Source organism: Melanotaenia boesemani, chromosome 6, assembly GCF_017639745.1.
Source record: "Melanotaenia boesemani isolate fMelBoe1 chromosome 6, fMelBoe1.pri, whole genome shotgun sequence".
NCBI lineage: Eukaryota > Metazoa > Chordata > Actinopteri > Atheriniformes > Melanotaeniidae > Melanotaenia > Melanotaenia boesemani.
The window spans coordinates 4,605,646-4,633,493 of record NC_055687.1 but is presented as its reverse complement, the minus strand read 5'-3'; the positions used below and the strand labels follow the sequence as shown (position 1 = coordinate 4,633,493).

Here is a 27,848-nt window from a genome sequence, read left to right as displayed (position 1 = left end):
CCTGTGTGGATTCTCACGTGTTGGTTTAAGTTTGTCTTGCAACTAAATCTTTGTCCACATTCCTCACAGCTGAATGGTTTGTCTCCTGTGTGAATTCTCATGTGTAGCCCAAGTTTTCTTTTATGACTACAGATGTGACCACAAACATCATATTTAACTGCTTTTGTTCCTGTGTGAACTCCTCTACGCAAATTTATATTTTGTGTTACTTTAAAACATTTCTTATGCTTCAAACAACTCAAAGGATTCTCTGTTAAATGTCTCTGGAGAGATTGTTGGTTGTCAAACTTTTCACCACATTCAGAGCAGCTGAGGGAGTTGTTGGCAGTGTTACACTCTACATCATCGTTTACACTTGACCCATGTGCCCTGTTGTCATTCCAACTTTTTTCACTCTTTTTGCATCCTGATTGGGCCACAGTTCCTCTGGTTCCTCTTCTAAGTAGAGGGGATCTGGATCCAGCTTGTCCAGACTCCATTTCCAGGGAACCCCCTCATCAATCACCAACAGCTGTTGCAGGTAACACTGAAAGAAAAAAGAAAGACAAAACTGGATTTGAAGGAGCCTGAACAGTGATGTTGACAGGTTCTCAATGTAGTGAGTCTCCGGCACCCATAGCTGGTGATTTGAGTCGGTCCCTGGGAAATTCAGTGGCTCCCCAATGTAAAAAAAATTCTTTTAAGTTTTTATATTCTTCTATTTCTTAAAATGTATTGTTAAACTTCTTTGATGGGTGTATGCTATGACATGGTTATAATTAACAGTCTCCCTGTGTTGTACTTTGGTCCATATCAAGTGTTAGGATAAGTAAAAAGTATTAAAATAAGGAATAAAAGAAATATCAATAAAACAGACTCTTATATAGTGTTTACTATACAGAGCAATATATGCAAATATACATGCATTAATGTCTAAAACTATAAATAAAGTATATAATACTTAATTTCCTATTGTCACATCCCCAGGCCTGTGGCCGGTGGTTGTGGTAATTTACATTCTGGTGCTCGGTTGCTTCTCTGCAATTGGCTGTGGATGCAGCAGGGACCTCCCTCCTCTTCCCACTTCCAGAACCCCTGCTCTTCTGTTATTGGACGACTACAGTCCTGCACTTCTTCTCTGCCAGCCAACCAGAAGGACTCCAGGCCTTTAAGGAGGAAGTGCCAGCCCTCAGGGCAGCTGTGTACCATTAGGCCCACAGTTCGACAACTGGGATTGTGTATAGTAGTGGCTGGTCTAAGTAACCCTGGTGGTGTTTTGTAAGAGCATTTAGAATTCCCTTAGTTTAGTTCACGGTTGTGATTTTGGTTGAGATAATTGAGCATATGCGCTCCCATCGTGTGTGAGTGGCTTTTGAATTAAGTTTTATAGCAGATTTTGGTTTGTAGTTTGAATAGTTTTTGGTTTGTATTGAAGGCTACCGTCTGGTATTGCATTTTGGTTTTGGTTTGTATAAAAAGCACCAATTTGGTTAAGGTTAAGAGTAAGAGTAAGATTTTTGGATTTAGATTAGAATAAGTATTTTGTTTTCGTATAGTATTTGGGAATTCTAATACGTAAAGAGAATTGTTTATTATTTTGTTTAATTGTTAATTGTTATTGGTAATTATTACCTTATGTTAATTGGTTTTCTTTTTACTTTTACCGGACTTGATATACCGACTATTGGACACCTTCTTTTTTGAACCTGGTATTGTAATAAATTTCTTGTATACATCTTTATGTTTGGTCCGGCTTGTTTTTGCTATTGATCCCAATTCCCCTGGATTTGAGATGGGGTCGTAGCAAAAGTGGGGGCTCGTCCGGGAGCTTTTTTTTATATTGGAGGATACGGTGAGAGCATATAATCTCAATTTGTGTAATGATATCTGCATTGTTGCCTGTGGTGGATGATCTGCCCAAGGAGGCGGGACCTAGAAAGACTGAGCGTGATTGTCAGTTGGGCTCAGCTGGTGTCGAGAAAGCATCTTCTGTGGGGGATGGCAGGATGACTCCACCTGTCACTCTTCCTAAGTATGATCCGCTTCTCTCTGAGAATGGCTAAGGTTCCTCCCGGCTAGATGCCCGGTTGAGGATGAAATTGACAAGGCTGCAGTTGGAGCATTAGCGCAGTTTGCAGCTCGAGATCCGTCGCATGGAAATCGAGGCTGATAAGCACGTGCGCATGCGTCGTTTGGAGCTGGAAGCTCAAACCCAGTCCACTTTACCGGCGACTGATGGCTCTAGCAGGTCATCAGATGCCTTGGTCCCCTCTAGTCCCTTGGATATCACTAAATTTATTCCTTTTGTTCCAGTATTCGGGGATGGATACTGCTATTTTGCAGCGTTTGAAAGAATAGCGTAACTTTGAAGTGGCCAAAGGACTGGTGGGCCTTTCTTGTGCAATGCAGATTAAAAGGGAAGGCTCAAGAGGTCGTAGTAACGCTCCCTCTTCATGACAGCCAGCACTACGTCATTGTGAAGGCTGCGGTACACAAAGCTTATGAATTAGTACCGGAAGCCTACCGACAGAAATTTAGAAAGTATCAAAAGACCTAATCCCAGACTTACGTTGAATTTGCACAGGAAAAGGGCAGTCTCTTTGACCAGTGGTGCTCTTCAGGTGGTGTGAGCACTTTTGATTCTCTGAGAGAACTAATCCTCTTAGAGGAATTTAAGAAACGGCTACCCGAGAGTGTGGTAGTTTATTTAAATAAGCAGCATGTGGCTACTTTGTCGGCTGCTGCTGTAATTGCTGACAAATATGTACTGACTCATAATACGGTATATAAGCCCGCTGTGAAAAACACTACTGTTGAAAACATGAAATCAGCCATCCCTCGCGTTCAAGAAGAACGCTCGTTATTATTGCCACAAAGTAGGGCACTTAATAGGAAACTGCATGAAGCTTAAAAATAAGCAGAAAGGCCAATCCTCACCTCCTAAAGAAAAAGGAGTGGGATTTGTGGCTGGTAAAAGCAAGGGAAGAGATGCTGACACAACTCTGGACCCATGTTTTGCACCATTTATTATGGATGGCTTCGTAACTCTGTCTGAGGATTCATCAGAACCCATGAAAGTAATAATGTTAAGGGATACGGGAGCTTCCCAGATGCTCATTCGAGCAGATGCCATGCCATTCACAGAAAGTTCATATGCAGGGTACAGCGTAATCTTGCGTGGAGTAGAATTGGGATACGCACCCCGTCCTGTACATTTAGTATATCTAAAGACAGACTTGGCAACCGGTGTATTTCCTATGGCTGTCTGTAATGAGTTGCCCGTTGCTATCGTCTCTATTCTCTTAGGGAATGACATCACCGGAGGCAGAGTAACTCCTGTTCTGGAAGTGCTGGATGCCCCTAAGATCAGTAAACAGACATGTGTGGTAACATGTGCTCAGGCACTCCGACGTAACCAGTTGAAAGATGAAGATGAGATCAATTTGACTGACAGTTTTCTTTCAACATCTCTTTCAGATGATGTGAAGCTGGTGGGATAAACAGACGAAACGGCAACAGCCTCTGACATAAAAGTTTGGGAGGCTCAGCTGTCCCCGCTAGCTCCCCCTTACCTATTTCACATGAACGCTTGTGTGACGCACAGAGGACGGACCCTACATTATACAAGTGCTTCAAAGAGGTGGTAAGTGCTGTCAAGTTAGCAACAGTTAGTAGTGGTTTTTACATTAAAGACAAAGTGCTTATGCGACGCTGGTGTCCGGTTGCTATGAGAGGACTGGAATGTAGAAGAACAGATTGTAATACTGGCGCCATTCCGACAAGTACTGCACCTGGCGCACGATGATCACTGGTCAGGACACATGGGAGTGAATAAAACTTACAGGCGTGTGTTGAGGCATTTCTCTTGGCCTGGTTTGAAGAAATTCAATAATTCAATAACATTCACCATGTTAGCAGCTGTCATGTGTGCCAGATAACTGGGAAGCCTAATCAGAAGATTCCATGTGCACCGTTGCATCCGATCCCAGTTGTGAGTGAACCATTTGAAAAAATTATTATCGATTGTGTAGGTCCCTTGCCACGTACACGATCTGGAAAGAATTTTTTGTTAATGTTAATGTGCGCCGCAACTCGGTATCCGGAAGAGATTCCCTTACGGCGGATCACTGTTAGAGCGGTTACCAAGGTTTGGATTGCCGCGAGTGATACAGTTGGATCAAGGCAGTAATTCCACCTCCAGACTGTTTAAACAGGTCTTAACTGATGTGAACATCCATCATATCACTAGTACAGTTTACCATCCGGAAAGCCAGGGAGCATTAGAAAGGTGGCATCAGACCCTTAAAAATATGTTACGTAAGTATTGTTGGGAGAAAAGCAAAAAGTGGGACGAAGGACTCCCATTTGTTCTTTTTGCCGCTCGTGAGTTTTCACAGGAATCACTCAGATATAGGCCCAGCGGAGCTTAATTTTGGTCACTCTCTTCGAGGTTTGTTAAAGGTCTTGAAAGCATGAATTACTGTTTCAAAGTCCTGCTTTAAAAGAATGTCTTTGGCCTTTGCCAGTTGCCTCAGCTGGAAAAAGCTAGCTTTCACAACTGCACTGATCTGCCTGTCTAGGTTAAAATCACTGTCCATTTTTACTCCCAAGTTTGTCACATCAGATTTACAATACTGTGCCAGAGGACCCAAGTCGACAGGAGAGCACCTACTGTCAACCAGGACTAAAAACCATAACTTCAGTCTTCTTTTCATTAAAATGAAGAAAATTTAAGGCCATCCAGGCTTTGACTTCATTGAGACAGATTACGAGTTTTTCTAAGGAATAAGAGTCCTTCCGTTTAAGAGGGACATAGACCTGACTATCATCAGCATACAGACGGAAAGCACAATTGTGCTTCCTAATAACTGACCCAAGGGGTAGGAGGTATAATGAAAAGAGCAAATGCCCAAGAATGAATCCCTGGGGGACACCACAGGATAGAGGAGCAGGGGATGACTGGAAATGGTCCAATTTAAGAGAGAATGTCCTCTCACACAGGTAGGACCCGAACCATTCCAGGGCAGTACCATGAATGCCAACACAATGCCCCAGACAAGTCATTAAAATGTTGTGATCCACTGTGTCAAAGGCTGCTGTTAAATCCAATAAAACCAAGAGCGCATGGTCACCAGAATCTGTAGCTAATAAAAGATCATTAAAAACCCTCAGTAGAGCCGACTCAGTGCTATGAAGAGGTTTGAAACCAGACTGAAAAACCTCAAAAACATTATTTTCCTCTAAAAACTCTTTTATCTGTGTATAAACAATCTTCTCTAGGATTTTAGAAATGAAAGGAAGTTTGGAAATTACACAGAATGATGGGATCCACGTTGGGTTTTTTGAGCAGAGGTTAGACTATAGCATGCTTGTATTCTTTAGGATTCTTTAGGATTGGCTTGCTACGTAACTAAATTAGATCTGTTAAAAGGATACTGGCAAGTCCCACTAACAGAAGGAGCATCTGAAATTCTGGCCTTTGTAAGCCCTGACAGATTCTTACAGTACACAGTGATGTCCTTCGGTATGTGTAACGCTCCTGCTACATTCCAGTGTTTAGTCACACTGGAGGCCTCCCGTACTGTACCACATACTTAGACGACATGGTGATTTATATGGATACGTGGGATGACCATTTGTGTGCCCTAGAAGAAGTGTTCACTCGTTTAGAACAGGCCACCTTGACCTTAAACGTCGCTAAATGCGAGTTCAGTTGGGCCACTGTCTCCTATCTCGGAAGACAAGTGGGTCAAGGAGTGGTGTGCCCTCTCGAGGCGAAAGTAAAAGTCATTAGCCAATTTCCTGTCCCAGAAAATAGAAAGGCGTTGCCAACTCTTTGGTATGACGGGATATTATCGAAACTTCTGCCGCAACTTTGCTTCTGTTGTCTCACCCTTGACAGCTTTAATCAGTCCTAAGCAGGAATTTAGATGGAATGAAGAATACCAGCATGCTTTTGATAGTGCCAAGGCTCTGCTTCGATTTGCACCAGTGCTAGCGGCTCCCAACCTCCAGAAACCGTTCCATCTAGAGATTGATGCCAGTGCAGTAGGAGCAGGTACTATGCTTCTACAGACCGACGATCACAGGACTGATCACCCTGTAGGCTATTTCTCGTGGAAGTTCAGCCAGCACCAAATGCATTATTCCACCATAGAAAAAGAGACTCTGTCACTGTTGTTAGCTCTGCAGAATTTTGTCGTTTACGTGGGTTCCTCTTCTCAATCAATCAATCAATCTTTATTTATATAGCACTTTTCATACAAGAATGCAGCACAAAGTGCTTTCCATGGTTAAAACAACCCCCCTCCCCCACAGATAACCCCCTCCCTCCCCGCTTGTGTACAAGCAAGCATACACATACACACACACATACTTGCACATATTAAAAGACTAATGCGAGGTTGAGCACAGATGAGCCTGGTAAGGAAACACTATCACAGGGAGCCGTCTGCACCGGGAGCCGCCCACCGGCCACGACCGCCAGGACACCGACCCAGGGCACACGGCCAATTGAGAGGCAGAGGAGCCACCCAACTAGGCCGAAAGAACCCGCAGGACAGAGCCGCAGCAGCCACAGCCGATGAAAGCCCCCGGTGCAGAGAGCCCCCTCCGAGGAAACACTGGGGAAATAACCTAAAAATAATATAAATAGAATAAAAGCATAAAATAAATAAAAATGGGTTAACATAGAAAAATAAATAGGCTAGGGAAATAAATAAATAAAAATAAAATGAATAAATATTAAGTAAAAGCTAAATTAAAAAGGTGAGTCTTGAGCCTGCTCTTAAAAACATTAACATTCTCTGCAGCCCTGAGCTCCTCCGGCAGGCTGTTCCACAGACGAGGACCATACCACTGGAAAGCTGCCTCTCCGTGAGTATGTGTCCTGACTTTAGGTACAGTCAGGAGGCCAGTACCGGAAGACCTCAGGGGCCGCGAGGGTTCATAAGGTAAAAGCAAATCTGAAAGATAAGAAGGCCCAAGACCATTAAGACATTTAAAAACCAATAAGAGAGCCTTAAAATTGATCCTGAAACACACGGGGAGCCAATGCAGTGATTCTAAAACCGGTGTAATGTGGGCCCGCCCTCTGGTCTTTGTCAGCACACGAGCAGCTGAGTTCTGTAGGAGTTGTAGAGGTGCAATACTCTTTTTGGGAAGACCAGAGAGCAGGGCATTACAGTAGTCAATACGACTGGTGATAAAAGCATGCATCAGCATCTCCGTGTTGGCCCGAGAGAGAATGGGACGGACTCTGGCTATGTTTTTTAGGTGATAAAATCCTATTTTAGTAACATGTTTAATATGTGGAATAAAACCAAGCTCAGAGTCAAAAATTACGCCCAGGTTTTTTACTTGTGATGATGGGTTTAATGCGGATGCCTGTAATTTAGCTAAGAGTTTCTCTCTCTGAGCCTCAGGACCAATGATTAAAACTTCAGTTTTGTCCTGGTTAAGCTGTAAAAAGTTTTCTGCCATCCAGGATTTGATATCTAAAATACAGTTGAAAAGGGCATCCATTGGTCTCGTGTCATCAGGAGACATGGAGATGTACAGCTGAGTATCATCAGCATAACTGTGGAAGTTTACTCCATGCCTCCTGATGACACTGCCAAGAGGGAGCATATACAAATTAAAAAGAACAGGGCCTAAAACTGACCCTTGAGGCACACCACATGTCATTTTATGGATCTTAGAGGAGCATGTATCCAAACTTACCATGTAAGTTCTGTCTGTGAGATAGGAAGTGAACCAGTTGTGAACAGCACCAGAGAGGCCCACCGGGTGTTTCAGTCTGTTTAAAAGAATAGTGTGGTCTACTGTGTCAAATGCTGCGCTAAGATCCAGTAGCACCAAGACTGAGAGGTTCTGTGAGTCACGGTTAATCCTAAAATCATTTAAAACCTTCAGGAGAGCAGTCTCTGTGCTGTGGTTCACCCTAAATCCAGACTGATATATCTCAAGGATATTTCTACTATTTAAAAAATCATTAAGCTGAATAAAAACCAGTTTTTCTAAAATTTTACTTAAAAATGGTAAGTTGGATACAGGTCGATAGCTATTAAAATCATTACAATCCAAATTGCTCTTCTTCAGAAGAGGCCTCACCACCGCCGTTTTAAAGGCCGCAGGGAAGACGCCCATCTGAAGAGAGCAATTTATCATGCATAAAAGCTCGTCTTTAAAAAATCCATAAAATGATTTAAAAAGTGAAGTGGGAATTGGGTCTAAAAGACATGTGGTGGGTTTTACTGTGGAGAAAACTTTATCAAGGATCTCAGCATTAACCAGGACAAAACTGTCCAGTGTCTCCTCAGGTAAAACCAAGCACTCAGATGTGTTCGTGTTCTGGTTGCATAAAATACCACATCTGATGGCACTGATTTTACCTCTGAAGTGGTCTGCAAACTGCTCACAGAGAGAGTCCGTGGGGGTTCGCTGGGAGCTGTTAAAATCAGGGTTACATAGGTGATCGATGGTGGAAAAAAAGAACCTTGGGATTATTTTTATTGTTACTGATTATTTTTGCGAAGTACATGTTTCTTGAGTTGCTTAGTGCGTTATGGTAAATTTTAAGTTGCTCACAAAATATCTGATGATTTATTGTCATTTTATTTTTCCTCCATCTCCTTTCTGCCGCCCTGCAATTTCTTTTGAGTTTTTTAACCTCCTCATTCCTCCAGGGAGATATGTTTTGGGTAAATCTTTTTTGTAGTGAGTGGAGCGACAGAGTCGAGGCTTGTCTTCAGTTTACTGTTAAAATGTTCAACAATAAAATCACAGGGTGCAGGTAAAATCACAGGAGGACATTTATCTCAAACCTTGATAAAATTTGCAGCCACTTCAGAGGTTAGATAGCGCTTCCTCACAGTTCGCACTGAGGTCTCCCGCTGAATAAAACCGGTGATGTTAAAAAACACACAGTAGTGGTCAGAGACAGCCAAGTCAACAACAGAGGACACACTGGCAGAAAGGCCATAGGTAATGACCAAGTCCAGTGTGTGTCCTCTGTTGTGAGTCGGCTGCGTGACATGTTGCGTAAAATCCATATAGTTAAGAATGTTTAAAAATTCTTTTGAAACAGAGTCTAAAGGATTATTTATGTGCAGGTTAAAATCACCGGTTAAAATTATCATGTTGTACATTGTGTGTATGATTGATAAAAATTCTGAAAACTCATTAATAAAAGCAGCACATTTTTGGGGTGGTCTATAAACGGTGACACATAAAACTGGAGGGCTGCTAAAAACAATGGCGTGATATTCAAAAGTGGTAAAATTATCAAATAAAATCTGTTTGGTGGTGAGAGTGTTATTGGTTAAAGATGCTGTGCCACCACCTTTCCTACCAGTTCTTATAGAGAAAGAATAGTTAAAATTTGGCGGGGAGGCCTCAGCTAGAACAACAGGTGCATCCAAACCCAACCATGTTTCAGTTAAAAACAAACAGTCTAGTTTGTTGTCTAAAATCAGGTCATTGACAATAAAAGACTTATTTAACAGAGAGCGTATATTTAAAAGTGCCATGTTGAGTGTGACTGGTGACATTTGAACTGAAAAGGCAGGTACTGGTTGACATTTTGGAAGAGGCCTGAGATTATTGATGTGCCAACCGTCATCTTTACTGATCACAATCCGCTAACATTCCTTTTAATAATGTACAATCAAAACCAAACACTGATGCCCTGGGCACTCATTGTTCAGGAATACAAACTGGAAATTCACCATAACAAATGTACCGACAATGTCTGTACAAAAAAAAATTTATAAATAAAAATTAAATGTGAGAAATGTGAAGTTGAAAAAATGTGACTGTTTGTGAAGGATATTAGCATTCTTTCTTTGTTTCCAGTGATGCAAAAAAATGTTTTGTGATGGACCTAAAAATTTAAGGGTGGGGGTATCACATCCCCAGGCTTGTGGTAATTTACATTCCATCCATCCATACATACACACACACATATATACCTGTACCAGACGGGGCGGATGCAAGGATGGGACCTGCCAATCACAGTCGACTAAGTTAGAGATAGCATCCAATCACTGTCTAGCTTAGGAGAGGCTAAAAACTGGGTCCAGGAGCTTAGCGGGAGTTCTATCTGGGTTCAGAACAGTGAAACTCCTTTTTCTCTGTAACCAGCAAAAAGGAAAACTTAGACAGAAGGATCCAGAGCTCTGTACTGCACATTTCTCATTTCAATTGTAATTAATAAATTTTGTAATCTTGAGAGAAGTTTTCTTGTCATCTGTGATCTGGATAAAAGAACACGGCTAGAAGAAAACCACAGGTAAAAGTATATTGTGGGTAAATACCTGTTCTCTATTACTTGTGCATTCTTAGGGTTTTCTTTAACACTAGGCCACTCCAGGACCTTGAAATGCTTCTTACGAAGTCACTTCATTGCCCGGGCGGTGTGTTTGGGATCATTGTCAAGCTGAAAGAACCAGCCACATTTCATCTTCAATGCCCTTGCTGATGGAATGAGGTTTTCACTCAAAATCTCACGATATATGGCCCCATTCATTCTTTCCTTTATACGGATCAATCATCCTGGTTCCTTTGCAGAAAAACAGCCCCAAAGCATGATGTTTCCACCCCCATGCTTCACAGTAGGTATGGTGTTCTTTGCAACTCAGCGTTCTTTCTCCTCCAAACATGACAGGTTGAGGTTTTACTGGAAAGTTCTAATTTGCTTTCATCTGACCATATGACATTCTCCCAATCCTCTTCTGGATCATCCAAATGCTCTCTAGCAAACTTCAGACCTTCAGGCCTGGACATGTACTGGCTTAAGCAGGGGATCACGTCTGGCACTGCAGGATTTGAGTTCCTGGCAGCGTAGTGTGTTACTGAAGGTAGCTTTTGTTACTTTGGTCCCAGCTCTCTGCAGGTCATTCACTAGGTCCCCCCAATGTGGTTCTGGGATTTTTGTTCACCGTTCTTGTGATTATTTTGACCCCACTGGGTGAGATCTCGTGTGGAGCCCCAGATGGAGGGAGATTATCAGTGTTGTATGTCTTCCATTTTCTAATATTTGCTAATAATAATATAATAATTGGAACTCTTATTTTGAAGGAGAAAAACTTGACAAAGACATTGTTGATGTAGGAGACAGATTTTTATAGGGAAGACTCCTTTCATCCCTCGCAGCAAATGAGAACATTTTAAATTGTTTTTAAGGAAAAAATCCTAATTATTCAGCCTTTAACCAAAAAAGGCTCTGGGCCATGTTGTAAATATTTTATTTCATATGCTTTCTTAATGCTGGGCACAAAGTTTAAGTTAAGGTTGTTAGTAAGCTCAAAATAGCTTAATCATTAGAATTGCTACAGAGTGTCAAACAGATACTAGACTAAGGAAGAAGCTCATATAAAAGAGGAAACTAGGTAAAAAAGGGAACCTTGAAACTTCTGCTAAGACGTAGTGAAAAACAACTAAGGCAGAAGTCATTTAAAGGCCAACACTTGGGCGCATGATATTATGACCCAGTGACCAAAATGCTGCAGGGAGGGCTATGTTTACTCAACAGGTCTTGTGATAGACGACTGGACAAAAAGAGGAACCCTTGACTGAGAGACCAGGCCCCGGGAAGAGAGAGGAGGAGCACTGCCCATACACAATACACATTCACATGAATTTGCATAACATGCATTCACATAGTCACACGTATTGTAACAATATATAGAGGAGGATTATTAATGATAGGCAAGTCTTTTTTGCTGAACCTGAAGACTCTGCATTTTCGGTGTTAGAGCTCAGCAGCTAAGGCTATGACAGACCTCCTCTTAAGATATATATATTGCTTTCTTTTTGCTGGCTAAACAAAGAATTGTCAATTCTACTCAATCTCTGGTGTTTTCTGCCTTTCTTTAAAAGTGGATTTTTTAACAAACTCCTTCTGATATCATTTTAACAGGTTGTGGAAAAATTGCACACTTCAGCCACGATTACTATTTACATTTCCTGAGACCAGTAACTAACAAAATTAAAAACCAAGAGAGACAGCTATTGGACTTGTATTTGATAAAGTGTGTATTATGTGCAGTAGTACAGCGCGCTAAACGGAGAGTATCAAGGATTAAAAATGTATAAGGTGAAAAGTCTTTATAGATACCTTGTAGAAGATCATTTTCATGGTAACAAACAGCCAATAGAGAGAGTGCTCCTTGTTTAGGAACATGCATATGATCAAACGATAAATTCATGTATAATGGATGCACAGCAACCACTGTAAATTGTAATAAGACAATAAAAACAATAAAAAGCGATGTCATTAAGTTACAAAGCTATAATCAGCTATGAGTTTGCCATGTATCATACTCACTACACAAGTTTATGTACTGATGTTGCTGTCCTGATGGAGAAGCCATTCTGGCCTCTTTGGTTAATTCAGCCAAGTCACTAAGACGTTTATCTGCAGCTGTAACACTGATCAATCTTCCCCTGGTCCACTGAAGGCTTCTCTGCATTGTTTCCAGCCAATGAAAAAGTCACTTGCTACACTTTGTTTGCTTTCAATACCAAACATTTGAAATTTTACTTATTTTCTAGAACACAAAGATATGAGAGTGCGTCCAAAAAATGTTTTAATCAAAATGTTTTATGTTAAATCAGAATAACATTATTTTCAAAGTTATTTTTGAACTTACAAAAGCATATCATGTTAGTGTTACACATGAACATTGGATGCAGCATCCTCCATCAGGATATGCCGTGTGCATTCATTAAGAATCTGCCTACACCTCAAGATAAAAGTCCTTCGAGCCATGGTGAACTTGTGCCTCTACCCACTCCGGTTGTAAGGACAAGGGTGATTGGGGACGTGTAATGACTGACGAGTGCCACACACTAAATGAACTGAGAAGCAGGAAGACTAGTTAAAAACACCCCAGATCTAAAAGAAGAGCAAAGAATAATGACAATAAGGACAAACTGGATAGACAGTAGACGAAAACCAGTTACTACAGATCTGTTCCTGTCTACCTGATGTTTTTTAATCAAAAAGCCAGATTTTTATGAGAAGGACAGAAACATTATGTTCAAATTCTAGTTGTTTTTTGCAATAAACCAGAGACCTGATACCATTGTTTCTTTGCAACTTATGTACATTCTGCTCTGACACCACCCAAAGTTTATTAAATGCTATTTTAACATGATATATTGACTTTACAATAGCATAAAATGAGTCGCTCAGCAGCTGTCAACTATTATGTATTTAACCATGAAAGACCAAGATACAGAACAAAAATAAGCTAAATTATTTTTTATTTCAAATCTTTTGTTTTAGGAGGCCTCCGATGCAGGAATTTGAAAGTTTTCAAATTCAATGCTAATGCTAATCAAAGGTCCACTACACCCAAATAATACTGTCTGGTTGGCCTCTTATACTCTCTCCTTAACATAAAATCCAGAAAATTCAGTCTGTTGTTCTTTCTACTAAAGCTACAAACTGCTCTCAGTGATGCACATTTTTGTAAATGATTGTGAAACTTATGCTTATGCTAAATTCAGTGGTCAAACACTTACGTAAGTACGTGTCTCCGTTAGCAGTAACGGGGCATCAGATTGGCTCCAATCAGTTTGCTGGGTGGCAGATCACAACGGCAGAAACCATCGCAGTTTTTCTAAAAAAGATACACATTCATCCAATTAGATTCAAGTTCTTGTTTGCACGCTGTTATCCCAACGAAGTTTTGAAAATTGGACGACTTTATAAATAGATCAATATTCCGGGCGGTTTTGTTGTGGAAAATGAGTGAAAGGTGATTTCAAATAAGGATAGTGGAAATTCAAGACATTATATACTGTGTGTGTATATCTCTCTCTCGCTATAACGTGAATAAGAAAGGAGGAGAATGGGAAACACAGGGTACAGCAGAAGAGATCTTCCTCTTGTCGATACAGCCATGGTCACTGTCAAAGAAAGGTTTTCCTATGTGGAAACATTTTTCCAGCTTTATGGATTTCTCCATTCTAAGGACCTGATAAAAGCACAGAGGTGGTAGGGAGGCTAGGGGAAGGCTGCCACAAACTGGAGCAGTCAACAGAAGATGTTGAAGCTCAGGACCTGAGGCTGGAGGTAAAGGGGGCAGTTCAGTCCTTCCCCACAGACATCTCAACACCATCAGAGATGTTAAATCACATTTATAAGGAGAACATCGTTGACCTGTCTCCAAATGTAAGTACTGCAGTTATTGTAGCTTCAGGTGAGAGAAGCTTTTCTAAACTCAAACTCATAAAAAACATACCTGCAAACCACCATGATGCAGAAAGGCTGTCCTCCCTGGCTGTTCTTTCGATTAAGCAAGAAATCACAAAATCCTTAGACATGAAAGATGTCATAGCAAAATTTGCTGATGCCAAGCTTGCAAAGTCAAGTTTTGATAAAGAGAGCAGGAGTAACAGAGAGAGAGAAGAAAACTCAGAGAAATGAAGACAGAGAGAGAAGGAGAAAAGTTCAGAGAGAGTTCAGAGGAAGGGCTGACAGTGTCATGCAAAGAAAATAACCTGACACACTATGTAAAACAAATAAAACTAAATAGAAACAAATATGTCATTATTGCCTTTAGTAAAAAGAAGGATGATAACACAACACTGTACATCAATACTGAGAATCTGGAGAAGCTTTAAATTCCTCAGCACTGTGGAAGAAATTTGACTTATTATGCCTTATTGCTTCATATATTCACTTCATTAAGGGTTCATTTATCCCATTATTTCTTTCATTATATATTCATTCATTTATTCATTGATTGTTACTTACACTTTTTAGCCGTCATTTTCTTGACCATCTTTGCAAAGTTAGTGTCATGACAATTTCTCATGTAATCCTATTTCACTAACAGAGTCTCCTCTAAATGATTATAAAATACACTATTAGAAATGGTTCCTTTTGAATGAACCCTTCAGTACTTACTCTTGTAATTCTATGTTTATTTTATTTCTTTGACGTTGTGTTAAAAAACGTCTGTTTTATATTGGTGTTGTGTTATTTGGTGCCTTTATCAGGTTCATTACTTGTTGGGCTTGTCACATCAGAATCAAAATGGCGAGACGAACAGATGAAACTTTAACTGAGGCATTTCATTTTGGGGGTATTTCTGGTAAATTTTTTATTTAGACAATCCTTTTATTGAATGAGTGGTTTTCTGTTTCTTTTTTTATTTTGTTTTTTAGGCATTCCTTTTATTTTTATTTATTAATATTTTATTTTATTCATATTATAAAAATAATAGAACTCCATATATGAGCATCACTATTATTACTCTGAGGATTGTAGAAAAAATTCAGTATGCATGTGGGTGTGTCTGAGTGTGTGTAAGTGTATGATATAAAATAATAAAAAATAATCTGTTGTGTTCCTCTGACTGCTTCCTGCTTCTGTCCCCTCTGTCTGCCTTTTTCTGCCAATATTCTTATTTTTCTTCTCAAGAAACTCATGAGCAACGGCACCTGGATACTCATTAATCACTGGAACTGTATTTTGTGGTAGATTTGGTTGGATCCTGCTATTTTTTAAGACTTACAATCTTGTCAGTGTCACATCAGTGTGGCCTACAAATAGCAGAAGCCTTATCTAGTTACTCAGGAGCTAAAGCTAACTAGCTGCAAGATGCCGCCCTTCTCTACAAATGACTATCACACACTTCTACAGAGGATCAACATTCTGGAAACAAAGATTCAACAGCTCGAGGTGAATGTGGAAGTGAATGGATTGTGTGGAAATGAAACAACCTTGCCTTTAATAAAAAACAGTGGACACGATTGTGTTAACAAACAGCTAATTAGCACAAACTTAGCTGGAAAGAAAAAGGAGGACAATGTACAAGGCAATAACTCGTTCACTGATAGTCCTCCCTGGAATACTTTTGGTGCAAAGTCAAAGAGTAAATCATCTCACAGGGAAATGGGAGGACGAGTAACAGGCAGAGCCCAGTTTGCTGAGATTAGCGATGCGACCGGCTGGCCTGCTCTGCCATCCAAACCAAGCACATCCTCAACCCCTCTCATTAGCAAGACACAGTCGTGGCCAGTTATCAGAAGGAAAACTAATAAATCCTCTCCACAACAACTGGACATGCAACTACAGAACAGGTTTGTTCCACTGCTGAAGGATTCTGGATCTACATCCGATGACCAAAATGAAATCTCCCTACACACCAGGGTAAGACCAAAGAACAAGTCAGAAAGTAGAAGGCGACAAGCTGGGCCTCAGACTCTGATTGTTGGTGACTTCGGTGTGAAAGACGTGAGAATGTGTGTGGAAAACGTACAGAATTACTGTGCTTTCCCAAGGATATGGTATCAGATGTGAGAGGCAAAATTATACAAATTGTGGCGGCGCACCCAACTGTGGAAAACCTCATCCTGCATGTGGGGTCGAATGATGTTGTTAAACAACAATCTGAGGTGCTGAAGCAGAATTTCACTGAACTGCTGGATACGATCAGCTGTCTGGATGCCCGGATATTCATGAGTAGCCCTCTCCCTCCCATCAGAGGAGGAGTGGAGAGATTCAGCAGGCTGTTTAGTCTGAATGCATGGCTGTCGGCTGTATGTACCACACATCCAGTTCATTTCATAGACAACTTCAGCTTCTTCTGGGACCGCAGGCACTTTTTAAGATGGATGGATTCTGCCTGAACAGGTCCAGAGTGAAGCTGTTTGCCTCCAACCTGTTTTATTTTCTGAACAGACACTCTGTTCCCTCGGACAAGGACAACAGACGAGAGAGACCAAAACAACGTGATAAGACAGGGCCTAGAGGAAACCTTAAGAAAAAACCACCTTAGCCCCCACTGAAGAAAGCCCCAAAGCTCTCAACGAGGACCCACCCCCTTCCTCTCATCATACTCCATCCAAGTCACCCTGCCTCTCCCCCTCCTCCATACCCCTCCTGGACTTTTCCTCCCAGGTGACAGAGCTGGTCACTATTGTGACCAAATGAACCCCATGTCACAGTATGTTTCTGTCCCCCATAAACCCCCCACCGGGGCGGCTAAAGGGGGGGCGCCCAGCCCTCCTGTACCACCATGCCAGCTTCATGTTTCGGATGTATGATGTGTGGAGGGTCCAGGCTGTGTAGATAACGGCAGTCATGATTTTTCCCAGGTCCAGCTGGACCCCTGTTTATTAGAAGGTTCAAAAATATCTACTGTTTGGCAATAGAAGGAGAAAAGTAGCTCGGTCAGAACACAGAGAGCTGCTTTCTAAAAGGTTTCTAAGTAGAGTTAACGTACCCTGTGAGCCACAGCGTGCCCCCAAACATAGGGTAAACAACACCAAGCCCATTAAGTTAGCTTTATTAAATGTTAGGTCATTAGCAGGGAAAACATTTTTAATTAATGATTTTATAACTGAGCACAACCTTGATTTTATGTTTTTAACAGAAACTTGGTTAAACCAAGATAAGAACACAGCTCTGATAGAGTCAACCCCTCCCAACTTTAGTTTTATCAGTGAGGTCAGACTGAACAGGAGAGGGGGGGTTATAGTCTTATTTAATGAATCATTTCAGTGTAAGCAGTTATCTCTTGGAAGTTTGACTTCTTTTGAATATGTGGCTCTTCAGTTGAAAGCTTATTATAAAATAATATATCAAAATTACTATAGACCACCAGGGCACTGCGCAGAATTTTATGAAGAGTTTAGTGAACCGCTGCTACAATCTGTTTGGATTTTGACTGTAATTATTTTTGGCGATTTTAACATCCATGTAGACAATCCTCAGGACAAAGCGACTAAAGATCTGGGTAACAGTCTGGAGAACTTTGGGCTGAATCAGCATATATCAGAGCCCACACACATTAAAGGACACACTCTAGACTTGGTGATTTCAAAGGGTTTGGATGTTTCCAAGGTTACTGTGTGTGATGTGGGCCTGTCTGAAATATTACTGTGTTTTCTTTGAGTGTACAGTTTCTGTTCACACAAATGTCTCAACAGAGATGATCACAAAATGCTGTATAACTAAAAACACGACTGGGATGTTTAACCAGGTCTTCTCTTCAACACCTGCCTTGTCAGGGGGTTCAGCTAATGAGCTTGTCACTAGTTTTAATACTAAAATGTTAAGTATTATGGATGTCATTGCTCCTATTAAGGTAAAAGTCTCCATGGAGAAATTCCACACTGGTAAAGCATGGAAAAAGAGAGGGTCAGAAAGCCGAGCGCAGATGGAGAAAAACAAATCTACAGGTTCATTATGACATGTATAAAGAGAAACTTCACTCTTATAATCTACAACTGAAGAATGCAAGAAAGTCCTATTTCTCTGACATTATTAGCAAAAACTATCATAATGCTCTGGTCTTATTCGCTATTGTTGACAGGTTAACAAACCCTCCTGTTTCAATAACACCTGAACTTTATTCCACCAAGGCCTGCAATGAGTTTGCCAAATTTTTCATGGAAAAAATCCAAAATATCAGACAAGCCGTTTGTTCATCAACAGCAGGTTCAACAGACATACTGTGTCCATTGAAAACCAGTTTAAGCACCATGACACAGTTTAATCCCATTAACAGCAAAGATCTGGGCGACATCTTATGTCAGCTAAACTCCTCTTGCTGCTTGGACATCCTGTCCACAGGTTTCTTCAAAAAGGTCTCAAAGACTCTGGAGCCAGATCTGTTACAGATTGTGAACTTGTCTTTAATTTCTGGCGTCTTCCCAGAACTTTTAAAAACAGCTGTAATCAAACCCCTGCTAAAAAGGGACAACCTAGACAAAACACAAATGAGCAACTACAGACCGATCTCAAATCTTCCTTTTCTAAGTAAGTAACTGAGAAGCAGTAACTGGAAAAAGCCGTTTTTCATCAGCTAAACGACTTTTTAACACAAACAACTGCTACGATGTCTTCGAGTCAGGTTTTAGACAGCACCACAGCACTGAGATGCTCTGACCAAAGTCACTAATAACATATGTTTGAATACAGATGATGGAAAAATGACAGTCTTAGCATTACTGGACCTCAGTGCTGCATTTGATACAGTCGACCACAATATATTACTTAAACGACTGGAGAACTGGGTGGCCTCTCTGGCACTGCACTACACTGGTTTAAATCTTATTTAGAGAATAGAAAGTACTTTGTGTCAATAGGTAACTTTACATCTGAGTAGACAAAAATTACATGTGGAGTTTCCCAAGGTTCCATCCTGGGGCCTCTTCTGTTTAACATCTACATGCTCCTGCTGGCACAGGTTATAAAGAAAAACAAAATTAGTTACCATAGCTACGCAGATGACACAGAGATATATATTACAATGTCACCAGGAGACCGAGGCCCCGTACAGGCTCTTGGTAAATGGATTGAGGAGATTAATGACTGGATGTGTCTGAACTTTCTTCAGTTAAACAAAAACAAAACTGAGGTGTATTTGGAGCCAAAGAGAAACGATTAAAGGTCACCACAGAGCTTCAGTCTATACACCTAAAAACCACCAACCAGGCCAGAAATCTGGGTGTACTGATGGACTCAGACCTTAACTTTGAAAAACACATTAAGGGAATTACAAAATCAGCCTACTATCACCTTAAAAATATATCAAGGGTAAAAGATCTGATGTCTCAGCAGGACCTGGAAAAACTAGTCCAGCTTTAGTCGGCTTGATTATTGTAACAGTGTTTTTACAGGTTCTACCTAAAAAAATCAATCAGACCCCTGCAGCTGATTCAGAACTCTGCTGCTCGAGTCCTCACCAAGACCAAGAAAGTGGACCACATCAGTCCAGCTCTGAGGTCTTTACACTGGCTGCCTGTTCGTCAGAGAATAGACTTTAAAGTTCTGCTGCTGGTTTATAAAGCTCTGAATGGTTTAGGACCAAAACACATCAGGTTGAGGTCAGGTTTTCAACATCGCGATGGGGAGAGACTGTGGTTCAGCACTCAGAGAGTATCTGGTGTCAACTCCAAAGTCTCAACCCCAGAGCAGCTTTTTTATTGAGCAGATTATGCAAATCACATGAACCAGTAAAGTAAGTCAGTCAGAATGGAAAAACACAGCATTCATCATTTCATAACCTTTATCATGAAGAGCAGTTGTAGCCACAACTTTAAAAGAGGACCTTCAAGATGTCAACACTTCTGCTTACTTTAACAATTTTATTTTAGCGTATTCCTTCTGCTTTTATTTCATTAACTGCATTTCTTTTAATCTTTATTTTTTTATTATTATTTATTATTTTTAATGCACTTGTCTGCACCCTGCTGTAATGATTTATGTAAAGCACTTTGAATTGTCTTGTACATGAAATGTGCTATACAGATAAATTTGCCTTTGCCTTTATAAATATGTATGATGTTTCTAATGAACCAAACAGATTAAAAATCGTATAAAAATTCAGCGAGTTATGGTGATTTTAATCATTGATAGACCTCTGCCTCTGTTGACTAATGCAGGAAGTAGACACGGCCCAAGATGGTGGCCAAGTTGACGCATCGTTCCAATGGACAGCAGCGTCAGAGGCAGCATCTACGTGTATATATCTATGGTGACCATTGATGCTCACTACTTTTCAAGATGCATTGTGGGTAATTTTGAGTGCCCTACTTTTTCTCTCTGGACATTCGGACACTCCGACAAAATGGCGTGAGCCCTATACAGGGCACTATGTAGGGAGTAGGGAGCCCATTTGGACACAGCCTCTGTCTACTGCTGGTTGCTCGGGCATCTGGTTGAAGGAGAGATGTCTAAATGGTATTAATTACTTTAATAGTTTTACTAATTTACAACCAACTTTATTGAGGACTTCATTTATCCCTCAGTAAAAGAAATTAAATAATATTAAAGTCATCCTCTTGTATGAGTGAATGTAAACTATGGTAAATACTATGAAATAATAAACAGTGATTTATACTTTAACTTAGAAAATACATGTAGGAGGTTGCAGGTAAAGCCTAAATAAACTTGAATGGTGTTGGATTTGTCATAATTCTGTCGTGCATATATGCCATCAAAAGATTTGAGTAGTTATTACCAAGTATTCTCATTAACCTGTTATTAATCTACTGCAGTCAAATGAAAGATGTGTTTTAACATCCAAGTTACACATTTAGACAATTTTCACTCATCTGGGTCTTTTATTATATAAATGGATGTGAATACCCAGGAAAATCTAACTGGTTTGTCTTTGCATTCATTAGATGAACGTTTCTTGCATGATGCCAAGTTACAGCATGATCTCCATTAGAAGGATGCAGCTCTATGAAGTCTGGATTGTATTAACTGATAATATTACTGCTTTTTACTTACCTTTCAATCTTTTGAGAAACAGTAAAAACTAAATTGCTGTTTAAGGAGAAGAAAAAAATAGCTAAGGTTACAGCGATTTTTCCGTTATAAAATGTTAGGGCTGACAAGAAAACCGTTGGTCCATAAACTGATTTTACGACACAAACGTTTTTTAAATTTATACAACAAACTTTTTTGGATATTGGATTAAAACAAGGAAGAAGCTGGATGATTAAATTGTCGGTGACTATCATCAAAAGACAAAGCCACCTTCTTCTAAAACCACACTACAACCTTCTTCTCTGTAAAATTAATTATTCTCCAGTTTTCTGGGTAATAAAATCGGACGAATTGTAAACAACCGTTTTCGTGAGGCTGCGTGAACGGTCTAACATTTGAAATATTATTTAGCCTTTAGAAACCAAAGCAGCACAAACTATTTTTTTCTTCTGGACAAACCAGCACTAACGCAGCACAAACGATAGAGACCATTTTCACTGTTTTGCGTGGGGTGGGGGGGCAGCTTCACGCAGGTCTGGACAACTGATCTCGACACGAGACCAACTTAACATCACTAAGCACCAAACATCACAACCACACAGTTCACAGGAATATTACCACTCGCTGATTAAACCGAACACGTAACACACACCAAGCTGTGTTAATTCTCACCTTCCTTCCCGACCAGGGTCCCTCGATAACGAGTCTTTGTCCGGTCCCTCTTCCACGCCGTCGTTCCTCCCCAGCGAGCTGAACCTCCGCAGAGGACAGAAACGTACAACCGTCAGAATCCAAGATACGTCGAAGTCTCCAACTATAGTTTAAAGTTTTCATCAACTAATGTTGCAGAAATACCTTGAAAAGAAGTTAAATGGATTCTCCAGCAGTGATGAGGTAAACCCGGAAGTTAGATTTTTTTTCCTTCTGCTTCTTCTTCTTCTTTGGGTTTTAAGGCGGTTGGCAGCTAACTTACTGGTGCATTACCGCCACCAACTGGACTGGGGTATGGAACATGAGTCTTACCTGTCTAACGTTTAAAAAACAAACAAACAAACAAACAAAACAACCAAAACAAACAAACAAAACAAAACAAAAAAAACTAAATTCTGTATATCAGTCCTGTAGTCCTCAGGAAACTAAATACATAATTGAAACAGACTTCACCTGAGCTTCCCTGAAGAATGTCCTGCAAGTTAAATGTTATCTTTTGTCCCTGCAACAGTGAGGCCAATATGCGCCTATCATCCTGGTATTTAGGGCAATATATAAACACATGCTCTATACTCTCTGGTCTACCACATACTTCACAGTTGCCATCTGCATGTTTCTTCATCATAAACAGACTGTTGTTTAGCCTTGTGTGCCCATACCTCATTCTTGACAGAACATCCTCCTCCTTCTTACTTCTGTTTGTATACCTGCCCTTTCCCACTTTGTTCTGGATGTTGTAGAACCGTCTACCAGTCTGCCCATTATCCCATAATGTTTGCCATCTTCCCTTTATTGTGCATTAACCATGCTTTTGATTTCCGCTTGACTGTATTTGATTTCTATATCTATGTTGGTATGTCCAGCTGCTTGCTTGGCACATTTATCTGCCAACTCATTTCCTATAACCCCTACATGCGCTGGGACCCACACCAGCGTTAGATTAATACCTGCCTGAAGAAGGTTGTTAACAACTTTGCAAGCTTTGCATCCTTGTCACATTGCCCATATGTTCTCCGCTGCATTTACTGCACCTTTGTTTTCCTTTACACACCGCAGCTACATGGCCAAACTTTTGACAGTTAAAACACCGAAGTGGAGGTGGAATATACATCTTGACCTCATAACTCATGTAGCCTATGAATACTCTGTCAGGTAGCTTAATTTCGTCAAACGTTAAGACAATTGATAAGCTATCAGTAATAGCACCATCCCGCTTCATTTTCAGTCGTTTCGCGTCCTTTACCTTCGCATTACTTATGCTTTCCTTAATGACATCTACTGATTCCCTCAGAGGGATTCCCGAGATTACTCCCCTTACAAGCTTCTTGTCAAACACCATTGAACATTTAACTTTATTATTATTTATTTTAGTGACACCGGTTGCTTTTCTTTGTTGTTCTTCATCTTTACATGTAATCATCAGACTCCCATTCCTCAGCTTTTTAGCATTCCTTACCTCCCCAAACTCCTTATGCAGTGCTTTAGTCAGTCGAACTGGGCCCCAGTCATCAAAAGTAGCTCCCTCCTGGACCAATTTCACAAACACTTTGTACTCGGGATCGCTCCTTATCACTACATCACATTCTCCGTCCTCATCTGTGTAAGATGTTCTACCTCTAGATTTTAGTTTACGTTTTTTCCTTGCTGTACTCCATGGTCCATATCTCCCACTCATTTCCTCCTCCATCCCCTCGCATTCACTTCCAGGACCATCGCTTTCTCTTGCATACTCCTGACCATTCCCAGTCCAGGTGCCACCAACCGCCCTAGCAACACTTCCTCCACTCGTCTCAGCCATCCTCCAGCGGCGACACTGTTCTTCTACGGTGGTCGTTAAAGAGGCAGCGTAGCGGACACCATAGAAGAAGAACAGTGCAGAAACAGGACACCCACGTCACGTTTCTTCTTCTTCGTCCTTTCTTTTTTTTCCTTCTTCTTCTTCTTCTTTTTTTTTGTAAACCATTTAAAGACAAACAGTGCAGTACAGAACAATACAGCCGCCAGGGGGCTACAATCTTTCAGAAGCAGAGTTTCTGAATATCGTTTAACACAAATACATGAACGTGGTAAAGTTTTAAGGGGATTTTTTTCAACATTATAGTTACAAAGTAAAAAGAAACTCAGTCCTCCTAGTGTAAAAAATATAAAGTTTGTTGTGAAGTTCCAGATTGAAGATGGTTCTTGATGCATTCTGAGCTAATTTATTTGTAAAGTATTATTTAAAGTGTAAAAGTCTAAAAGGTTAAGGCCATCCTCATCATATGAGTTCATTATAGAGGTTTTTGTTTCTCTATATAAAGCTGAATAACATTTGGTAAATTTCTTTAACTTTGATTTTATTGGTTATTGGTTTGTTATTGTTATTCTTGCTGCATGAAACACACTAACTTTCTATAAATGATTCACACACAAAGACATTACAATTCTTCCTCATTTAAACTAAAGACAGTTTCTTTAATGACTTCACAGCCCAGACCCCCGGGATAAACGGACCCCACCACCTCGGAGGGAGGGGGGACCACCTCCAGGCACCAGAGCCCAGAACCCCCACCACGAGGTGACCCCAACCACTGGCCCCCACAGCCCCCAACAGGGCCAGACCCAGAGCCACCCCCACCGCAGAGCAGCCCGATCTGAGAGGAAACCTGAGAGGATTTAGGCAGAGCCAACAGAGTGAAGCATGGGGAAAAGGAGACAAGGGACGCTGCTGGGAGAGAGAGACGACTGTGATCGGAGGCAGCGGCGAGAACATGGCTGGCCGAAACCACAAGCGGCTAGAACCGGAGGCGACCGTGACCGCACCTTGCACTCCGCAAGGTACCAGGGAAATAGGCGACCAGGAGGGACCACAGAGAAGCGAAGGCGGCTGAGAACATGAGGTGCCATGGGACTTCCAGAGGAATGGCGGGCGGATTGCATGGAGGAGCGCAACAGCCCACCCGAAACCCATGACACAGCTACTCAGCCCCGGGTAGTGATGTTACGTCTGACACAAAAGCCCCAAAGCCTGCATCGAGTAAAGGGGGTGTGTCCAAATGAAGCCTGATGCGAAGTCCATATTCTTTCCCTGAACATCACGTGACCAAAGACAAATGAGGCCCCGTTTTTCTTGATTCATGCAAGTGTCTCGTGTGATTTAAGCCAATAAGATTTAACTAGATAGATAGATAGATAGATAGATAGATAGATTTTAAAATATTTACAGATTTACAATACAGTTGCATCATTGTGTTTATATTTCCACCAATATGTAGTTTACAGGACTGCTGGACATCAAATGACCAGCATATGTCAGTACTACCAAATGAGCTGTTAAATGGGGCCTCGAGTAATGACACTTTTGGCGATGCAATTGGCCAGAAAGACTCAACACATTCACGGGGCTTCATTAAACCATCACTAGCCCCGGGTCGCAGGAACACCATGTCGGCCTGGGAAAAGCGTAAATACATCTCCCTGTCATGTGTCCTGTCTTGAAGTGAGGTACTGGCTGTTAGGCAGGCGGAAAGGGGTGGGGATATCCCCCAGAGAAACAGAGGACTGCTGTATGTGTTCCCTTTTCTTCTCAGGTCATTGGTGGGCTAGGCCCTGTGATAAAGAAGAGGCGTGTAGACACATAGGAAGTGTCGGCAACATCCCGCCCAGAACTCTGCCAGAAGCTACATGCCTGGACACTCTATGGACTTGAAGGCCCAAGACGTGAACATTTTGGAGACTGGGAGATGGCAAACCTTTTTATATTAATAAACTGTTTTAATACCCTTTTACTTTTATTGTGGCTTTTTAACTCTGCTCCTCCCTGACCCAAAAAGAGGCGGTGGCCCTTATCGGGGCCCACGTCGCCACCTGTGACATAAAGCACTCAACAGCCACTGACAGAACAAGACAAATGTATATAAATAAAAATTCATGAAAAACTATACAGGCAAATATTTCACTCTTGGAATAGCGTTAATAATGAGACAACTATACATAATACACAAGTTATTTATTTGATGGTGTACAAGGTGTCCAAATTAATGAATATTTAAGATGACTATGAATTTTCTTTGTTTTTATTTAACTACAATAACATTCAAATATAGCATTAACTCTGTACATTTAAATAGTTCCTACCAGCTGTAGTCCAACATTTACCTAACTTTACGCTTCTCCACTTTAACCAAGGATGGTTGTTTTTAAATTCCCTTGCCTGATTCTCAGTCCACAAGGTGAATTCTCTTCTACGAGGACGCACACACACACACACACACACGCACACGCACACACACACACACACAGAACAGCAGTACCTCTCTTAGTTTCCACGAAACCACCAGTTAGCTTATTTTATATATCTTTTAATGTGCCAATCACCTGCTGTTTAACACTCGAATTCCACTCACCTGGAAAACTCAGAAAGTGGCTTAAACAAACTCTTAAGTTTAAAGCGCAACTCTGGGTTGACCAACTCCGAGCTGTCAATCTCAGACTTTTCACTAAACCTGCTTTCTGAAGCGGGGCCCAGGTTGAACGACAGCGTCAGGCTCTCCACCCGCCCATCAGGAGAAGCTGCAGCCTCTTTGCAGTCATCAGGCTCCTTTCTGAATTGTCAGTGAATCAATAGTAGAAATGGCACAAGTAGCAGCACACTTACTGAAACACTGAAACATTGTGATTTGAGTTTGTTTTCGTTTCATGTTTTTTTTTCTCTGTGTTCCCTCTCCACTAACTACTTGTACCGCCCAAAAAATTCTTCCTCTTCTTTTTCTGCTGCTGATACATCTTCTTCTTCCTCTCATCCGCTACTCTTTAATTCGTGGTTGTCTAGCAACCAGCCACCAGCTGATAGGCACACAGGTCAGGATCAGGACAGACGGCCAAGCTGCTTTCCCTCTGCAGCGGCTCAACGTCACATTCGACGGAAGTGCTCGTGGTCTAAACGAGCCGGCTTTGTGGTTAATTTATAACCGGAAAAGTGAAAGTTATGTCACAAAACCATGTTGACACGTGTCTGCACATTTTTTAGTGGTTATATGGACATTTGGGACCTTTTCTAGTGGGTATACGGCGTATACCTGCGTATCATGTAGACTACACCACTGGTCTAACACATTTTAGTTCAAGGTCCACATTCATTCAGCGTGATTCCATTTCAAGTAGGACAAAAACTAACAAAACAAATAATCTATAATAAAGACACCCCCATGTTTAAGTGCAAAGTACAAGTACTTTGTCATGTTTACATTTACTGAATTAATGAATTTAATGAAAATGTAGAAAACATTTAACAAACATTTAAAATTTATCTTTTCAGAAAACATTAACAGCCTGGAACTAGTGAAGAAAAAAATTAAGTTAGTTTCATTAAGTGTAGTTTGGGTTTGAATTAGAAGTCCACAACAAGTTACAGCCCTTTTAACTTTTTGTTTTTGTTCATAATCTTCATTATAGACATTAATATCTGACTGTAGGCCAGGGCGGGATCGATGGCAGCTTTGCATGATTTATTTTTAGCCTGGTCATGGAGCAGAGGTGAACATCTCATGCTCTGATGGTGCGCTCCACTTGCTTTAAAATAACTTTGATAAGGCCAGTTGCTTGGTCCAGAGGTCAAAGGTCAAGTGCTCTAGCACCATGTGGTGTGTATCTGTGCACGCCACTGACTGATTCTGTTGGTAGATGTGAAAATTAATGGATGCATAAAATTTAAGTTCAGTCTGAACCCGGGTTCTGACTTATGCATTCGCTGCCTGTATCTTTGATGGGGCCCTAATAAATGCACCCTCCTCGCACCTTGCTGACTTCATAGTTTTTGACTCCAGACTGATCTTTGTTCACTGATAGTTAAGCTTCCATTTGAAGCCTTTTTGAAGCTTTTGAGCCAGACATGATGTCTGGATAGACATCCTTCTGCATAAAAATACCAAAACAAATA

At 41.0% G+C, this 27,848-nt stretch overlaps 1 long non-coding RNA gene across 2 annotated transcripts; it reads right to left on the bottom strand.

Annotated features, from left to right (window-relative positions):
* Window positions 1-2: 2 nt before the first annotated feature.
* LOC121641721 lies at window positions 3-22,138 on the bottom strand. Of its 2 annotated transcripts, none has more exons than XR_006010777.1 (4): window positions 22,076-22,138; window positions 21,893-21,976; window positions 13,510-13,607; window positions 3-526 (listed from the first exon to the last, which is right to left on the bottom strand). It is a non-coding gene; the product is annotated as an uncharacterized LOC121641721 (long non-coding RNA). The 2 variants fall into 2 exon arrangements; XR_006010778.1 differs by lacking the exon at window positions 3-526 and adding an exon at window positions 12,660-12,877.
* Window positions 22,139-27,848: the final 5,710 nt, after the last annotated feature.